Here is an 18,413-nt window from a genome sequence, read left to right as displayed (position 1 = left end):
CGTGTACAGGTAGACAATACTGTAGAGACCAATTACTGGATTATAGAGATGTGCCTAGGAGGTATACAATACCGAATAAAGAAACATTAGCTATGTTGAAAAAGTATAATCTTTTGAAATACAGAGGTAAACGAGCTGGTCGCCCGAGGATAAAATCTAAAGCTGATATTCACTTGACAAATTCGACCCAAATTAAACTAGATCATACATTTATATCAAATGCACACAGAAAGAAACAACAGGAACGTTCAAATTTCACCCAAATTAAAATAGATCATTAATTTTTATCGAATGCTCAAAGAAAGAAACAACTGAAACTTTCAACTGTGAACATAAGGTCTGTGCGAGGAAAGTCTGCTGACCTTCTCCAGCACATATTAGAGGAGGGTATAGACCTCTGTGTGTTCACTGAAACTTGGCTACAGCCGGATGGTTATGACGTTGTCAGGGGGGTGTGGGAACTGTCTCAGGATGGTTACTGCTTTGATGATGTCCCGAGACCCGACCGTAAAGGTGGAGGACTTGCCCTATTATACAGAAACAATCTCAAAGTGTCAGGATGCCCAGCCAAAACCTTTCAGTCCTTTGAATGTGCTGAATGGAAAGTATGTTGTCAATCATTCATCCTCTACATCTTTGGTATATATAGACCGCCATATTAGGAGAGACACCCAGTAACTCAGGCTATGTTTATGTCAGAATTCACTGAGTTTCTTGAACAAATAACGACAAGATCTGAGTCTCTGGTGCTATTAGGTGACTTTAACATCCGCATGGATAATAAGTCAGACTGCTACACAAAACAATTTCAGCAGTGTTTGAGATCTTTTGGACTGGTTCAACATGACAATGCTCCTACTCATTCTGGTGGTCATATTCTTGACCTGATGATCACAAAGCTAGAAGACAAACGTGTGAATGTCTCAGAATCTTTGCCAGACTATTACATCTCTGACCACTGCTTTGTTAGTTGTAACATTGAAAAATGTCGTCCTCCCTTGATCAGGAAAAAAATCAAATCTCGAAATTGGAAATCTGTGTCCAGTGACATATTACAAGCAGAATTCGGTCAGTTAAATAACATTGTAGTGCACTTGTCCAATGTCAATGATCTTGTGTCTGAGTTCACTAGAATCACGTCAGACATTGTTCAGAAACATGCCCCTCTGACGGAAAGAACTATTCTCTGTAGACCGACAGTTCCTTGGTACTCAGGATACCTAAAAAAGCTGAAACAGTACAAACGATCAGTAGGGAAAATCTTTATGAATGACAAATCTGACCTGTCAAAAAAGTATATAGTGGTGTAAGAAATATATATAGTGCTGAACTTTCTAGAGCCAAGGTTGAGTACTACCAGAACAAGATTGGAGAAGCAGAAGGAAACATCAAAAAGCTATATCCTGTAACATCCGATTTACTGGGAAGGTCGAAGGACAATCCGCTCCCATTACACACAAGTGCAGTATCTTTGGCAAATGACTTTCTACGATACTTTACTGATAAAATAATCAAGTTGAGAAATGATCTTGACAGCATATCAACTGAAACACCCAGCAATGGTAATTCTTTCTACTCAAATCCACCTGTGATTATGAATACATTTACTGTGTTCAAACCACTTTCCGAAAAGGATATTTTGAAACTTGTATATGTATATGCATCAAAATCTGCAACTTGTGAACTTGATGTGCTACCAACTAAGGAGTTAAAGGAGCATTTTTCACAACTTGCTCCCGTTGTGACAGAAATTGTAAATCGATCACTGCTATCTGGTGTGTTCCCTGAGGAATGGAAAAGTGCTGTAATAAAACCTTTCTTAAAGAAGAAAGGTCTCCCACTTGAACTGCAAAACTATCGCCCTGTGTCAAATTTAATATTCCTCTCCAAAATTCTTGAAAAAGCTGCACTAAACCAAATCAATAAGCATACTGAAGCTAGCTTACCAAACTGCCTATAGAAAATATCATGGGGTTGAAACAGCAATGGTCAAAATGTATAATCATCTTTTGGAAACCATAGATGAAAATCAATTCTAACACGATCCGCAGCAGTTGCTATATAAACATATAGCGAAATCGCCTGTACATGATTCTATGATAAAAGCTGTTCCGTTCCACCCTACGATTGTAACAGGACTGTGAGATTCTACATGCAGACTAAATTATAGTACATACTCTACATTTTTAGTGCTAAGTAGTAGTAATAAAAAGTACATCAAATTTTCTGAAACAAACAATTTCTAAATGATGAATTTATTTGTTTAATTATATTTTTACCGTAAGAAAATGTTTCAGCCTTCAACATCGGTGCATCTAGATCTATATCTTGTCGTATGCGTAGTTTACAATTTCTGCGTTGTAGGACCCACACATGTCAACTATATTCTACTTTGACAGTCAATAAATTATAATTCATGTTCCAATCTTCCAGACTCAAGTGTTTACGTGTTTATATGCTGCAATGTTCTGGCGTGTATGTTTCAGTGTCATCAGGTGACGTGTACTATTTTTAGAAACTGCATATACAGTGCTTTAGGGTATAGCGGATTTTAGGGTATAGGGAATAGGTTGATAAATTTTGCATTTAGACTTGAATTATTGTTTAAATTTTCATATCATTCTTTTACTGGCATGCAGACAGACATTCTGACATACATTTTAAATGACTGCTTTTGTGTTATTTTTATATGTTATCAAATAAAAATCGAGGCTATCCTTTACTGACTAAATAAGTGTGTATGTAAAAAACATCAATGAATGAAAAGTATTTGATAGAAATTTAAAAAGCTGAATGTTTTTGAAAAGAGAATATATTATTATTCTGATTTATAGTAAAAAAAATATTGGGAAGTTTGTTTAGATGTGAATTTTAAACTAATAAAGGAAAAAAAGACCAAAGCTATCCTGTACACCCTAAACCAGCACGTACGTAAACAACAGCATGGAGAGAAAAATCACATGAATTTCTATTAAATGCTGAATGTTTTGAAAACAATAGCTGTTTTCTGCCTGATATACAGAAAAAAACTACTAAATTTTGTTTCTTTGAATTAGAATACAAGAAAAATTAGATAGCTATCCGCTATACCCTAAAGCACTGTATAAATTTTGAATGAAGTATTTACTTCTATTTCTACATCCGGCCTTAAATATTATTGAAAACAACATTTTCACAGCAGTAACTACTTAATACTTTAATTAAAATTTACTGAAAATTCCGTTTTATGCAACGCTTTCCATTCGTGGAGAGGTTTTTATAATAGCATATGACCAACCGAATGACTTATCGAGCTAAAATGTAGTCCTGTAAAATGCGAAGAATTTGCGTGGTTAGAATCGAAATAATAAATATGTTCCAAAAATTTTATCAGTTAATAAAATATGGGCAGTTGTTCGGATGCGAATATTTAATCACTCGTGCTACGCACTCGTGATTTAATTATTACGCATCCGAACTCCTGCCCATATTTTATTAACTGAAAAATATAGGGACATATATATTATTTCTTAAATAACAATCGTGGTCGTGATCGACTTGAGTGCAGCGTTCAATACCATCGATATCCCAATACTAATTCAAATCCTTCAAGATGAATTTGGTATACATAGCACTCCCTTGAAATGGATAGAATCTTATCCCACGAACAGAACAATGAATGTTTTAGTCGAACAGGCAGCATCTGACACGGAGCCACTGAGGTTTGGTGTCTTGCAGGGTTCTTGTGCCGGACCGGTGATCTTTACCCTGTATATATCGGCTCTCAACCGAGTGGTGCAGAAATATCTAGCTGATCTCTATGGATACGCGGATGACCACAAGATTGCGTTAAAAATTCAAGCGGGAATTTCTCAAAATGAGACAACTGTTCTTCAACAACAATGAAATCATAAAATTGATGACAACCTTCAAACTGAAAATGAATCAGTTTAAAACTGAAATAATTATGTATGGAACCAGACAACAGTTAGCGAAATTGAACATCACAAGTGTAAACGTTGGTGGGTGTGACTTAAATGATCATGTCAGAGACCTGGGTGTAACTATGACCAATACACTCAACTTTGACCATCACATTCAGAAAAAATGTCAGATAGCTCATGTGCAGTTACGAACCCTTAGGGCCATACGGAAACATCTCACACGAAAGTCAATTGAATCATTAGTGCATGGATTGGTTCATTCTCACATTGACTTATGCAACAGTTTATTTGCAGAAATTCCAGCCTACCAAATCAATAAACTACAGCGAGTCCAAAATCATGCCGCTAGAGTAGTCAAGAATGCTTCCTATGAACAACCAAGTGCCGAACTTCTGAAAGAATTATACTGGCTTCCAGTTAAGACTAGAGTCATGTTCAAAGTCTTAGTCTTCCGTGTCAGCAATGGTACAGCTCCAGTATATCTGAGGGAAATGTTTGTACCTACACGACAACGATACAGACTTCGCTCACAAAGTGAAACTAACTTTAACATCCCTAGACGGCGAACAAAATTAGCAGACAGATCTATGATAGTCGTCGGTCCCAAATGGTGGAACGATCTACCTAGCTATCTGAAAAACATTCAGTCTGAAGGCAGCTTTAGATCAAAACTGAAAACACATTTATTTAGGCAGTTTCATGAACAATGAGTGTAGTCTCAAAATATCAGAAGTGGTGTAAAATAGTATTTATACATGTCCAAATCTCTAAATCTAAGTTCTAGAATCCTGTTTATATTTTATATGTATATATTTAAATGCATGTTATGTAATTGTAAAGCGCAATAGAATATTTTATAATTTTTGCGCTATATAAATGCCATGTATTTGTATTTGTATTTGTATAGTTCGTCTTCATCCATATTTGTTATTTACCATTTCTGCTGTTCTCTTAAAAAAATGTCAATTCTCACGACTGACGGAAACACTTTCTTGATCCATAACTGTTAATTGTTCACATCAGTATTTTAATGTTTATGCATGTCTGTGACAAACAATGTCATAGGTAAGAAATGTTGTGGATTTTTCAAAATTTTGTAGTTTTTGTGATATGTTGTCAGTTTTGTATCTCTTCAAATTAGATTGAAAAGTATATATACATTTTAGGGAAGCTAGTCATAAAAACATTTTTACAGTAAAATTTTAATTGTCTGGAAAATACCCTAACAGTATATTCTCTCGGATTTTATTCCTTGTAAAACAGAAGCGCTTTTCGTTTTCTGCTTGACATAAAGTATATTGTAATTGTCTTTGTATAAGGTGAATATTACGTTACAAAGAGAGCAAATGCACCAGGTGTGTCATTAAATAACGTCTACAATGCAGCCTCAAAGAAACGGACATATTGGTAACAGTTAAGCTAAAGGTGAGCAAATACAATGACATCAACATTTTATTCAAGGTTGATGCCTTAACATTACGGCAAACGTAAGTAGAATGTGTTCAATAAGAGCTGTATTGATTGACGGGTGTATCTTTAGTTCGTTTTTATTGACGTGAGCTCCAAACAGGAACTATTTGAATGCCGGTTGCTTTTTAAATATGCACAATTACATTTATGAAAAGTTACCTTTTTGATATCATAGATATAGGATAGGAAAACTAGGAATTTACGTATATAAAGCATTTCGAAGAAGAAACATGTTTTCAAGTGTAAACACGTAAAGAATGACACAACTGTTTGTTAACATAACACAAAGCAAAAGGTAAAGGTAAATTTTTATTTACCGTCGCTTTGTGAAACAATGAACATAAGCTCTGTAGAGCTTTTTAAGAACAGTTAAAACCAATTATACCTTACCCCTAGACATTTGCTGGTATCCATTTACAGCTGGGTCGACTGAGGCCATTGTGATAAAGTGCCTTGTCCAAGGCCACACCGCAATGGGAGTAGCCAGGAACCGAACCCGGGACCTTCACCTCCCTAGGAAAGCGTCTTAGCCCTCTTCGTCTTCTTCTTCCGTGTACAGGACAGGACTCAAATAGCTGGATTGTACTTTGTCCACGGTTGGGTTGGGGCAAGACAATCACACCTCTAAAGGCTGTACAGTTAAAAGTTGACTATATACAATTAAAATTATGGTACACACATGAGCTGTCTACACTGAGTAGAGAGGCGGGGCTGCTTCCGAGGCATAGAGAGCATCGATCGATGTCTTCCGTGACCGTGGTTGGCAAGCGGTTCCAGTCCTGTGAAAGAATGACTGCTTATACACAGTGACGTTCGTGTATAGGAGAAATAGACTCCTGGAACCCCTAGTTCTGCTGTCGCTGCCTCTGACAATCTGTGCTGTCTCTGGGATTTCCACTAAGTTTTGGGAGATCTTGAAGAGCATGGTCAATCGTAAGATTCTTCGGCGCTCTTGAAGAGGTTCCCGCCCTCTCCACCAATGTATCCACATTAAAGATTAAAAACAACACACAACTCTAAGTGCTGAAAATTTAAAGAGACATACATTTTTCTTATGCAGGAAACACATCGACCTCAAAATTGATAAATTGTAACTAATGTCAACCTACGGCTTAAATTTCTATACAGATAATCTAAGATTTTATATTTTAAAACTCGTTAAATCTTTGTGCATTGTGATGGTACAGTGTAACTTAGATTACACATGTTCTTCATGGTTCCGTCGATTAAATGTCTTTGAAAGCCCCGCAAAATGTCGCCCCGCAAGCAAACACCACATCCTTATCTGAAAGGTCAATGGCACTCTTGGCCGAGGGGTTGGACATGGGTCATGTCAAATCTTACCCGAGCAGTTTCTTGAACACTCGCAAAGAAATATTTTTATTTCCTCAATTATAGGCCCTATGGCTAGTACCATGCAAAACCCAAGTCTAAAATCAGGTGGGGCGACGTTTTGCGAGGCGACGATTGGCGGGGCGACATTCAGCGAGGCTACATTCAGCGGGAAGACAACTGGTGGGGCGACGTTCTGCGAGATGACTTTTGGCGATGCCACGGCCAGCAGGACTACATTCGGCGGGCGGTGTTCCATGGGGTGACCCATGCGGCGGGGCGATGTTTGGCGGGGCGACGTTTAGTGTTGTGGGGCGACGTTCATGGGACGGCGTTTAGCTGGTGGCGTTCGGTAGGGCTGTGACTAAAAACAGAGCTGGTGCGCCCGTGATATATTACAGACTCCGGTATATACCGGATTAACTAAATTTGAACGAAAAATATCTTAAATGTATAAACATGTATTTTGTAACCATGGTGATACTAACCCTAACCTTTAGTCAGTATATTTTGCATATTATACACTAAATGCGTGCGGACATGCAAAAAAATTGCGTAATTTTGCCGTGCGCTCCTATTGATAATCATTCCGGGCATGCGCAGAACGACTGCACCAGCTCTGTAATGAGAAACATCGATTCGGTAGAGCGTCGTTTTTTTGGGCGCCGTAACGACGTTCGACGGGATGATTATGTTCGGGGCGATGTTCGGCAGGGCGACGTTCGGCAGGGCGTCATAACGACATTTGTCGTTGTCTTGCTGCGACAGAACGAAATAAAGAAGTGGCACACCAAGTAGTTACCTGACAAAAACTGGTCTATGTATGTCTTCCTCTGCAATCAGGGGTATTTTAAATATCTAAAACATTATTATTTTATAATCCCTGCGTGTGAAGTTTCTCTAGTGCGGGTCAGTTGAAAAGGCTTGTAAAGGCCACTGCTGATTTATGAGACATGAACAGAGATTATAAAATAATGAAATGATAATAATATACCAGTCCCAATGTGTTGTACTGTATGTGCTGGTATTTAAGCTATCAGCCTATCAATAAAGCATTTTTGTGAATGTAACATTGGTAGTGTAGTATGCCGGTCCATCTGTATAGCCATGCGCCCTGCCGTAACTGGATACTAACCTTACAGTGTTTTAAGGTATTAGGCCCATAACAGAGTATCTCCTTTTTGAAGAGTATTCAATTTCTACCATAAACCTACTTTGCCTGCAATTTTCAGGAGGGCGTAGGTTCAAGCCCCACTGGGACCAAATTTTTTTCCCTTATTTTTCTTTTTTTCTAGTAAGTTTTTGCTTCTTTCAAGACCTGTAATTGATTTATTGTACAGAAGTGGAAAATATTCATTTGATAAGCGATTTCTTGCTGTTCAAAGTGAATTTACCTCTTAAATAGAAGGGGTAGAGTTAGACATCTTTAAAAATACTGAGTTACGTGCTGTAAAAGTTCTCTATTTTGCCTTCATTCTTTAGATTATATATTGTGGAAGAAATGTAGGTAGGTTTTACTTCTGCCCCACAGTTATTTTTGAATGAAGTGAGCAAAATTCAAAACAGACCCGCAGGATTCGACCTTAATTTTTCAATGTTGGAGACAGAATTCTGTCTCATTAAATCCGTTTACTTGATACACCCTAGAAAAAGTGATACAGACACTTTTATGTTTTAGTTTTATAATTGTTTACCAATAGTTTGGTGATTCTTTCATAAAAAATAATGGTAAAATGAATTTTCTGCAAACGTTTTGGATAAAGGTTGCCACTTTGAAATTTGTCTCTACTTGAGCTTGAGGAAATACCATAAATTACACAAAATTTATAAAAAAAAACGGCACGGTAAAAGTTTTTAAAAATTTGCAATAAAGTGCGAAGCGCGGTCAACTGTAAGAATATACCAAGCAAATGCCATTTTTATACGCCCCTTTGAAAAACGGGACGTATTATGGGAACGCCCCTGGCGGGCGGGCGGGCGACGTCCACAGACTTTGTCCGGAGCATATCTTCTACATGCATGGAGGGATTTTGATGAAACTTAGCACAGTTGTTCACCATCATCAGACGGAGTGTCATGTGCAAGAACCAGGTCCCTAGGTCTAAGGTCAAGGTCACACTTAGAGGTCAAAGGTCAAATTCAAGAATGACTTTGTCTGGAGCATATCTTCTTCATGCATGGAGGGATTTTGATGAAAGTTGGCACAGTTGTTCATCATCATAAGACGGAGTGTCATGTGCAAGAACCAGGTCCCTAGGTCTAAGGTCAAGGTCAAACTTAGAGATCAAAGGACACAAGAAAGAAAACATTGTCCGGAGTATATCCTCTTCATGCATGGAGGGATTTTGATATATCTTGGCACAAATGTTCACCACTACGAGGCGGAGTGTCATGCGCAAGAATCAGGTCCCTAGGTCTAAGGTCAAGGTCACACTTAGAGGTCAAAGGATACAAGAATGAAAACCTTGTCCGGAGCATTTCTTCTTCATGCATAGAGGGATTTTGATATAACTTGGCACAAATGTTCCACCACCCGAGACGGAGTGTCATGCGCAAGAACCAGGTCCCTAGTCTAAGGTCAAGGTCACACTTAGAGGCCAAAGGTCAGATACAAGAATGACTTTGTCCGAAGCATTTCTTCTTCATGCATGGAGGGATTTTGATGTAACTTGGCACAATTATACACCATCTTGAGACGAAGTGTCATGCGCAGTTCCCTTTTTAGAATTACTTCCCTTTGTTGTTACTATAAATAGCCATTATTGTAACTTTTTCATTACTAGTCGTAGGGAAAAATCGAGACCACTTTTCTGTAGTACAACATGCATGCTACATCCAATTATGAGGTGTATTTTGACCAATCTCTACCTGGTAAAGATTTTTGTGTGGACTTAAAATTTTTTTGGGTTTTTTTTTTTAAGATTACCTTCCCTTAGTTGTTACTATAAATAACTTATATTGTAACTTTTTTATAATTGACCGTAGGGAAAAAACAAGACCACTTTTCTGTGGTACAACATAGATGTTACTTTCAAATTTTAGGTGTATTTTAAGGTATCTCTACCTGGTAAGGAGTTTTTTGTGGACTTAGAAAAACAAAAGACTTACAATGATTACTAAACAACCACAAAATTAAAATTCCATTTGCAAATACAGGTGCTAGAGTAAAGAAATTTGCTGTGACGGGCGTATATTGTGACATTCTGGCACTCTTGTTTAAACATAACTATTAGGGGCCTAATACCTTAAAACATTATTGATTGATCACAAAATACAAAACTGTAAAATAAACTTTGTTCATTTGAAGAACATGTTAAACAGTTTCTGGGCTTTTTATAAAGATTTATCGATATCTAGTTTAATATTTGCCAATTTCGCCATTTTATTGTATTTCGATGGCTGTTTAATGAGTAATTGTCCTTGAAAATAAATAAAATCCAGTTTGAATTTAAAACACAACACTACTGAACGGTATTTAGCTCACAGCTTAGAATTTCTCAATTTATATTCCGTCTTGATAAAACTTTCGTTTTATTGCATTTCGATGGCTGTGTATTGGATAATTCTCCTGAAAAATAAATAAAATTCAGTTTTAATTTATAACACAAAAAACAGTTCCACAAGTCACGCTTCTTTATTACTGGAAACCAGTAAAATAGCATTACCTGAAGTCTGAATATTATAGTGTCTACAAGAACGATAAGTCTGCTTTTGCGTTTTCATTTACTATCTTGAAAAGCCTTTTTGTTAAAATGAAAAAGAAAACATACTGAACAAAAGTATATACTGCACTTGGTCATCTCCTGTCAGAGTAGTGGTCATCCCCTGCCAGAGTAGCGGTCCGTACAATATTTGTGTAAGTAAATTAAATGATAGGAGATTATAAAAATAAGCACAGAAACGTTATTTGTCTTATACACTGCACTTCCTCTCGAAAGTCTCTGTAATTCTGTGAAGTTTTATCAAAATCCCTTTAGCAGTTTTTGAGGTATAATCCGGACAAACAAATTATGACCAGTTCAACAAAAAGAAATAATTCAAAAGGTAAGCAAGGTATAATTATGGTTATAGTGACTGTCTCTCAGTGGCTTCTGTTATTGTGAGAACATTTAACAATATCGCAGTAATACGTAGGCATAGGCAATAGAGATCAATATAATTGCACCTTTACCAATCCTACATGTCCATTGTGACATTCTGATACAAGCAAAACTGTATTATTTTCACTATAAAATATGTACTGTTATTACATACCTAAAATTATTTTCCACTGGGTTTCAATGAACCTCTATCGTGCAATATTTTTCCATATCATGACGTGGAACGCTTTCATATCGGACGTGGAATGTTTTATTAACGTTGTAGTGGAAAGAATAGCGTGACGTTCATGGCGTCCACGTGCACGTTGCGACAACAAATTGACGTCACTTTTGCGGAAAATATTAATGCGCGTCAGTTTGATTTGTTTATTGCATTTTCGGAGAAATTCTTTTCATGTTTTTCCTATCTTTCTTTCCAGAACGATAATTTAGATATAAAGTAATAATTTGATTGTGGATATGTAATAATAAGGTTATCAACTTTGTATGTCGATATATGCACTCGTTCTTTCGCGGATAATATTGCGCGGCTTTATGAGTATTGCTGTGCTCAAGTAAAACCTGAGAGAAAAAAAATATCAAAGTTTATTTTTGATGTCATGTTTTAAAACACGTATTCAATGGTCCGGTCCGGTCAGCAGTTAGAAATAATTACAGGGTCATTCTGCAATAGTTTGACTATAGACTGACAAAACATTTAATATATGCTCATACATTTTTTTCCTCAAGTCCAGGAAACTTTTGTTAAACACTAGACCTATACATGTTATTTTGATAGTCTCTTTTCTTTGATTAAATCATATACATATAGGTACGATATCGATATTTTGCTTAAGCTAATCACTTTGAACAGTTACAATCGCACACAAAATCAGGATTTTCATAGCCAAACGTACTTAAATGTACATCGAATAGAGAGTTAAGTCAAATTTGAAAAAGGTGACCAGATTTAATATTCTGTTATATTAAAGGTGGTCAATCACATTTAAACAACATTTAATGACATTTTTTACTTTTGTATATTCTGGTAGAGAATTATTTAAGGAACAAAAAGACCGATTACATAGAGTTAGATTCCTATTTGAAATGTATATTTAATTATTTTAATAAAAAATTGTAATTACTCCCCTTTAATATGAAAGTATATAAAAAGCTGGGTATTTCTTTTTATTTCGATACAATGTCTAGTTTTACATTTGCATTTGATAGACATATCAACTATTGAACAATATGAACCAAAATGCAAGTTTAAAAGCTGTGTGTAGCTTCTGAATTCATTTATTTCCAATCTATCTTGGTTGCGCAACCAAGATAGGCAAAGGGAGGTAATAATAATTTTTCAAACTTGCGTTTCTAATGAATTCCATCTAAATACATAATTTTTAATGCAAATATTTTACAAATATATTAAAATATGTCTAATATTTATACATTTCCTTAGGCAAAGTATGTTTATCAAATTTATACTTATGATAAAATAACTCTATCTTGGTTGGGCAACCAGGATAGGAAAATGAAATCTAAAAAATACCTCCAGTGTAAATCTAATTTGTATTAAGTGTTAAGTGAACATAAATGAGTGTAAATGATCAGATGCTAAAGTTTCGAACAAATCTGTTACATGGCCAAAATCTGATTATCCACCTTTAAAGATATGAACAATATTTATACGAAGATGTTTTGGAAGAGGCAAGCAAAGCAAGCAGACAAAATAATAGCAGATAAGGCTTGATTAAACCTGTGCATTAGAGTTAATGAAACGTGCAGGTCACAGGTCTCTGTAAAGAATGCAGTGAAACTAAAAATCAACTTCAGGTAGACACTATTCATTTTAAATATATGTCAAACTGCACGATCTAAAAATAATTAAAGGTTCATTTTGACAAAAAGAGTTATTTGAGCCGGTACAAATGGATTAACTATTTAGTTTCAATTTCAGCATAATGTCTTGCTATAGACTGTTGTATTGTCTTACCGAAACTGATATTATTATGAATAAATTTCAAACATTAAATCTCGAAAGGAGAAGGTCCATTTTGCCCAGAATGGTCTGAAACACCGAAAGTCTCTAAATGGAGCAAATTCTTAAAAAGCAACGACGAAAGCGCAAAAGGAAAACCCGCATTCATAGAACGCAGTCGCTTAGTTTCCTTTCATTAAGAACTATAGTTTTTCAAACTGTATGCACTATTTTGCAAAGTATTTATACTAAATATATACCTTAGGAAAAACAAGAACATTTTTAATATTACAAGTATTTGAAACCTTCATTTTTAACATATTTTGGACAAATTTGAATTTTTTCGTGCGTGCGCAATTGTCGACCACAACCAAAATAATGCTAATAACAAACTAGGCATATGGCTAAAGTATGTTTGTGGTCCTTGATTGCTCCGAAAGATGGCAAGAAATGCATGTTTTCTTGGAAAGCTTTCATCTCAGCAATAGTCAGTGACATGCTTTAAATAATTCTAGCACCAAACTGCTGTTTTTGTCGTTTCAAGCGGGTGTTTTCAATGGAATTAAAATGATGTTGATGAACAGCATATTCTTTTTTTCAAATTTTTACATATTTCATGCTAGAATCTAAGAATGGCGTTATCCCAAAATGTGTTGTGAGGCATCATAATAAATACTATTTTATCCAAAACTTTTACATAAAGTATTGGTTTGATCAAGTTTAAGTATTTTTGACAAGATTCAATCCACAAAATATTAACAATACATGCGACAGAAAGTAGCAAAACACGTCGTTATTGATTAACGGATCTACATTTACAGCGTTAACAGTCAATTAAGTACGAGGATACAGGTAACATATTTTTATCTATTTTCATTCACAGAATTAAGATCCTATGTTACATTTGTTTCAGGCGAAGACAAATTAGATGACTGTGAATCAAAGGATATAGTTTTATGAGACTGGATTACACAAAGGCGTTTTTTATTGAAGAGGTAAGACAACATTTTATACAATAGACTTAATATGTCTGCTTTTAGGACTTGACAATTTATAAGTTGTTTAACTGATTTCGACATTTAACTTTTAGTCCCGCTATTTCCATTCCGCAATCCAGAACATATCCGAAAGTAAATTATACTACGTTAAGAACAAATGACTTTTTTTTCAAGGCACAAGATGTGATTGCTAACATTGTTCTGCACAGGAGGAAACATCTGCCACTCTTTCTTTACTATAATGTAAATGAATTTGTTCTATATACGGTTTGTCTGTACTGGTAAGAATACCTAAAAACTTCTTTTTACAGTGTGTATAAGTCATTTTGATGCAACACAAATCTTTGACGTATTTAATATAACAACTCTTGACAGAAAAAGATGAAAACATTTCAGTATCTTCCAGATTTCTAAATCTAAAAAATCATCATCATAAAACGTGGCTTGAAAGTTTTGAAGAAGAAATATTCTATTATATATTATACAAATACAAATACATGGCATTTATATAGCGCAAAAATTATAAAACATTCAATTGCACTTTACAATTACATAACACAGCATTCAAACTATGAACAGGATTCTAGAACTTAGGTTTAGACATAAATAAATACTATTTTATACCACTACTGATATTTTGTATTTAACAAGAGTACACTCATTGTTCATGAAACTGACTAAACAAATGTGTTTTCAGTTTTGATCTAAAGCTGGCTCCAGAGCAAATGTCTTTCAGAGAGCTAGGTATATCGTTCCACCATTTGGGACCAACGACGGCCATAGATCTGTCTGCTAATTTTGTTTGCAGTCTAGGGATGTTAAAGTTAGTGTCATTTTGTGATCGTAGTCTGTACCGTTGTCGAGTAGGTACAAACATTTCCCTCAGATATATTGGATCTGTACCATTGATGATACGGAAGACTATTACTAGGACTTTGAACATGACTAGCCTTAACTGAAAGCCAGTGTAATTCTTTCAGAAGTACAGCACTTGGTTGTTCATAGGAAGCATTCATGGCTACTCTAGCGGCATGATTTTGGACTCGCTGTAGCTTGTTGATTTGGTAGGCTGGAATTCCGGTAAATGAACCGTTGCAGAAGTCAATGTAGGAATGAACCAATCCATGCACTAATGATTCAGTTGACTTTCGTGTGAGATGTTTCCGTATAGCTCTAAGATGACGTAACTACCCATGAGCTATCTGACACTTTTTCTGGATGTGATGGTCAAAGTTAGTGTATTGGTCATGGTTACACCCAGGTCTCTGGCATGATCGACGCATGTTAGTCACCCACCAACGTTTACACTTGTGATGTTCAATTTCGCTAACTGCTGTCTGATTCTATATGTAATTATTTCAGTTTTAGACTGATTCATTTTCAGTTTGAAGGTTGTCATCCATTTTATGATTTCATTGAGACAACTGTCAAGTTGTCGAAGAACAGTTGTCTCATTTTGAGAATTTCCCGCTTGCATTTTTAATGCAATCTTGTGGTCATCCGCGTATCCATAGAGCTGGATATTTCTGCACCACCCGGCTGAGAGCCGATATATACAGGGTAAAGATCACAGGTCCGGCACAAGAACCCTGTGGGACGCCAAACCTCAGTAGCTCCGTGTCAAATGCTGACTGTTCGACTAAGAATTTCATTGTTCTGTTCGTGAGATAAGATTCGATCCATTTCAAGGGAGTGCTATGTATACCAAATTCATCTTAAAAGATTTGAATCAGTATCGGGATATCGATGGTATCGAACGTTGCACTCAAGTCGATCATGACCACGATTGTTACTTGATTTTTGAGTCGGCTAAAGGCTGAAAGCCTTTTGACGAGTCCTTGCTATCCAACGATTCTCTAAATGGACTAAATAACACAGTGAAGGGATGTAGTTCCATTAGATTTCTCAAACTTCAAACAGTTCACTGCATGAATGAAGTTAAGTTGTGTCAATTCCCTTTGCTATGACCAATATACGATGTAATCTGTCGTATTTATGACTTGTAATTGTGCAATTCTCGAATGTAACTCATTAAGCATAAATGTGCATTTTAAGAATTGCGCAGGCTTACAAAGCTTGGGTAACATCCAGCGAAAGACAAAAAATAGTTCCAGCAGGGCTCCAGATAAGATGCGTATTCGCGTAAATTACGTATAGAAATAATGCAAATACGCATGTCTAATAATTTCTAAGCGTATAAAAACGTATATAAAATCACAGAAACGCACACAGTGCATTTTTAAAAACAAAATCTGAATCGTCTGGATGCGTTAGGTAACATAGCCGATCAGCCTTAATTCTCCCACATTGAAAGTAAACACGCATCGTATGATTTCTATAAACTTTGCGTGGGTTGAATTTTGCAGTCAGTAAACGGATAAATTATCGGAAGAAGAAGCTCTTACTGGTTTGTTTAGTTACTACTGATATTAAAAATGATTTTAATTCTTATTTTTCGAGAAATAAACAAATCGGCGAAACATTAAATTGTATTTTCTTGTAGTTTTTGAAATCGAAAGTAGATCGTCTATGTTTGGCGAAAAGAAACAACCTTTTTATGAAAAGATTTAAATAAGAGGTAATTTAACCGTAAACTTCAATGTCAGATACTGCCAATTGCTGCTAAATGTCTTCGTATCATCACAATTAGTAAAACATATTGTTCAAACTGGAGAAAAGTGTAATCGTATCCGGATATAATATTTTGGGTAAAAATCGAGCTGTGTTATGAAATTTTAAGAAAAAAACTAAAAACAAACTGAAACTGGTAGACTATACTGTCAGTACATCAATCATTAGCCGACTCAGGCCATTCAGGCCTTTGATTATCTGTGGTTTCCAAAAGATCATTATACATTTTGACTACTGCTGTTATATATTTCATTTTTTATTGCTAATACAAAACTCCTATGTTACATAGGGTAGACACACTGTATCTTTATCAAAAAACTGTCATATTCTTGATGGAGTTACATTTGTCCAGTTCTATAAAAAAAAGAACATTGTCGATACCATAATATGCATCTGCGTTTTCACGATTTAGATGTTTTCTTTAATTAAGTGGAGGCTCATTAATGATAAATACAACTAACTGTTAACATTAATTAACATTTATTTCTTTTTTGGGTTATTTATATGTAAAACATTTTACGTTTTTGCTTTCTCAGTTATCACTCCCTTGCCTAATTAAAATACCAAACAATTGAAACAATAGTTGGCTCACAGTTTGGAAATTCTCAGTTTATAATTCATCTTGAGAAAAATCTCGTTTTATTACGATACGATGACTGTTAAATGAGCTGTACTCTTAGAAAATAAATAAAATTGAGGTAGAAATGCAACAAACAGTGCAACAAACAGTGCAACAAACGCTGTTTCGATCCTGGAAACCAATAAAATAAAATTAACTGATAATCTGAATTTTACAGTGTTTTCATGAACGATAAATGTGCTTTTTCGGCGACGCCGTCTAAATTCGTTTTCGCTACCTATGCCACGTGACTTCAGTTTGCAAATCAAACTACTTGATAACGCATTATAGATAACTTATCCGAATGGAAGATTTATGCAACACGCTGCCTGATTGGACGAGAGTGTCAATTTCTTTCACCCTGTTGATTGTGCTACGCTGAGTGAAATGTAGACAAAGCGTTTATCCTAAACGACGCTGTTCACAGTTTTAAAGCTAACTTTGGCTCAGTATATTAAGCAAGAATATTGATATATCTCAAAATGATAAGTAAGTTTAATAAATATGATAAAAACCTGTTCAAATACCAACATATATCAAATTAAAGAAAGAGCTGAATACGGTCTGCGTATCACATGAATAAGGGTGTGATAAGATCTCTTTTATGTAGAGAAGTGCTTTTTAAAAGATTTTCCTTGTTACAATCGTCGTCTGTATATGAAAAGGTTTCTTGCTTTTGTGACTTATTCAGATTGCATATTAAAATGAGTACTTGTTTGCTTTGATATATTTAATTTTTAATTATTTAACTGATTTATTATATATGAATATTTTTCTTTAGTATGGTATGCAAATGTTGAAATCTGTTTCATTATATATATGCTATATAATGACTGAATCTCATTACACTGAAGTGAAGGTACGCTGCATACAGTTTATCTATGTGATATGACTACGGCCAAACTTTGCTTATGAAACAGAAATATTGAAATAATTACAATCGTGTGTTTTGCTTGACATTCACTTTTATAGGTGTGACGTCATTGTCCAAAGACTATGCATTTGTTAAAGCGGGATCAGTTGGCCTATTTTAGAAATAAATAAAAATAATAAATAAAAAAATCCTTTAATTGATTTTTCTCATGTATTCTAATCAAACTGATTTGTAATCTTATTAGCCAGCAGCAACTTGTTCACTGGGACATTTGACCTCTTTATGGCTGCTAGAGCTAAAACTAGAATGCTTATACAGCGTCTCATGAACATCTTGGTGGATCTTTGTCATACTTGGTTTGGAGCATCATTATAAGGTCCTCTTCTAAATTTATTTATATAGGAACTTGGGTCCTATTTGGGACCACTATAGCTAAAAGTAGATATGCCTTTCTTCGCATTAACCACTAAAATGTAATGGACTTTTATCAAACTCGATGTGTAACA

At 35.4% G+C, this 18,413-nt stretch overlaps 1 protein-coding gene across 2 annotated transcripts in view; it reads left to right on the top strand.

Moving 5' to 3' along the window:
* Positions 1-18,413, top strand: part of LOC123525237 (cAMP-dependent protein kinase catalytic subunit 1) — a 290,456-nt gene that overhangs the window by 127,894 nt on the left and 144,149 nt on the right. For both annotated transcript variants that reach the window (XM_045304109.2, XM_045304107.2), the window contains exon 3: positions 13,699-13,780. The gene's annotated coding sequence lies outside the window, so the exon portion shown is untranslated. The remainder of the gene's footprint in view (positions 1-13,698; positions 13,781-18,413) is intronic.

The sequence above is a fragment of the Mercenaria mercenaria genome, chromosome 3 (genome assembly GCF_021730395.1).
Source record: "Mercenaria mercenaria strain notata chromosome 3, MADL_Memer_1, whole genome shotgun sequence".
NCBI classification, from domain to species: domain Eukaryota; kingdom Metazoa; phylum Mollusca; class Bivalvia; order Venerida; family Veneridae; genus Mercenaria; species Mercenaria mercenaria.
This window is presented reverse-complemented; position numbering and strand designations above follow the sequence as displayed.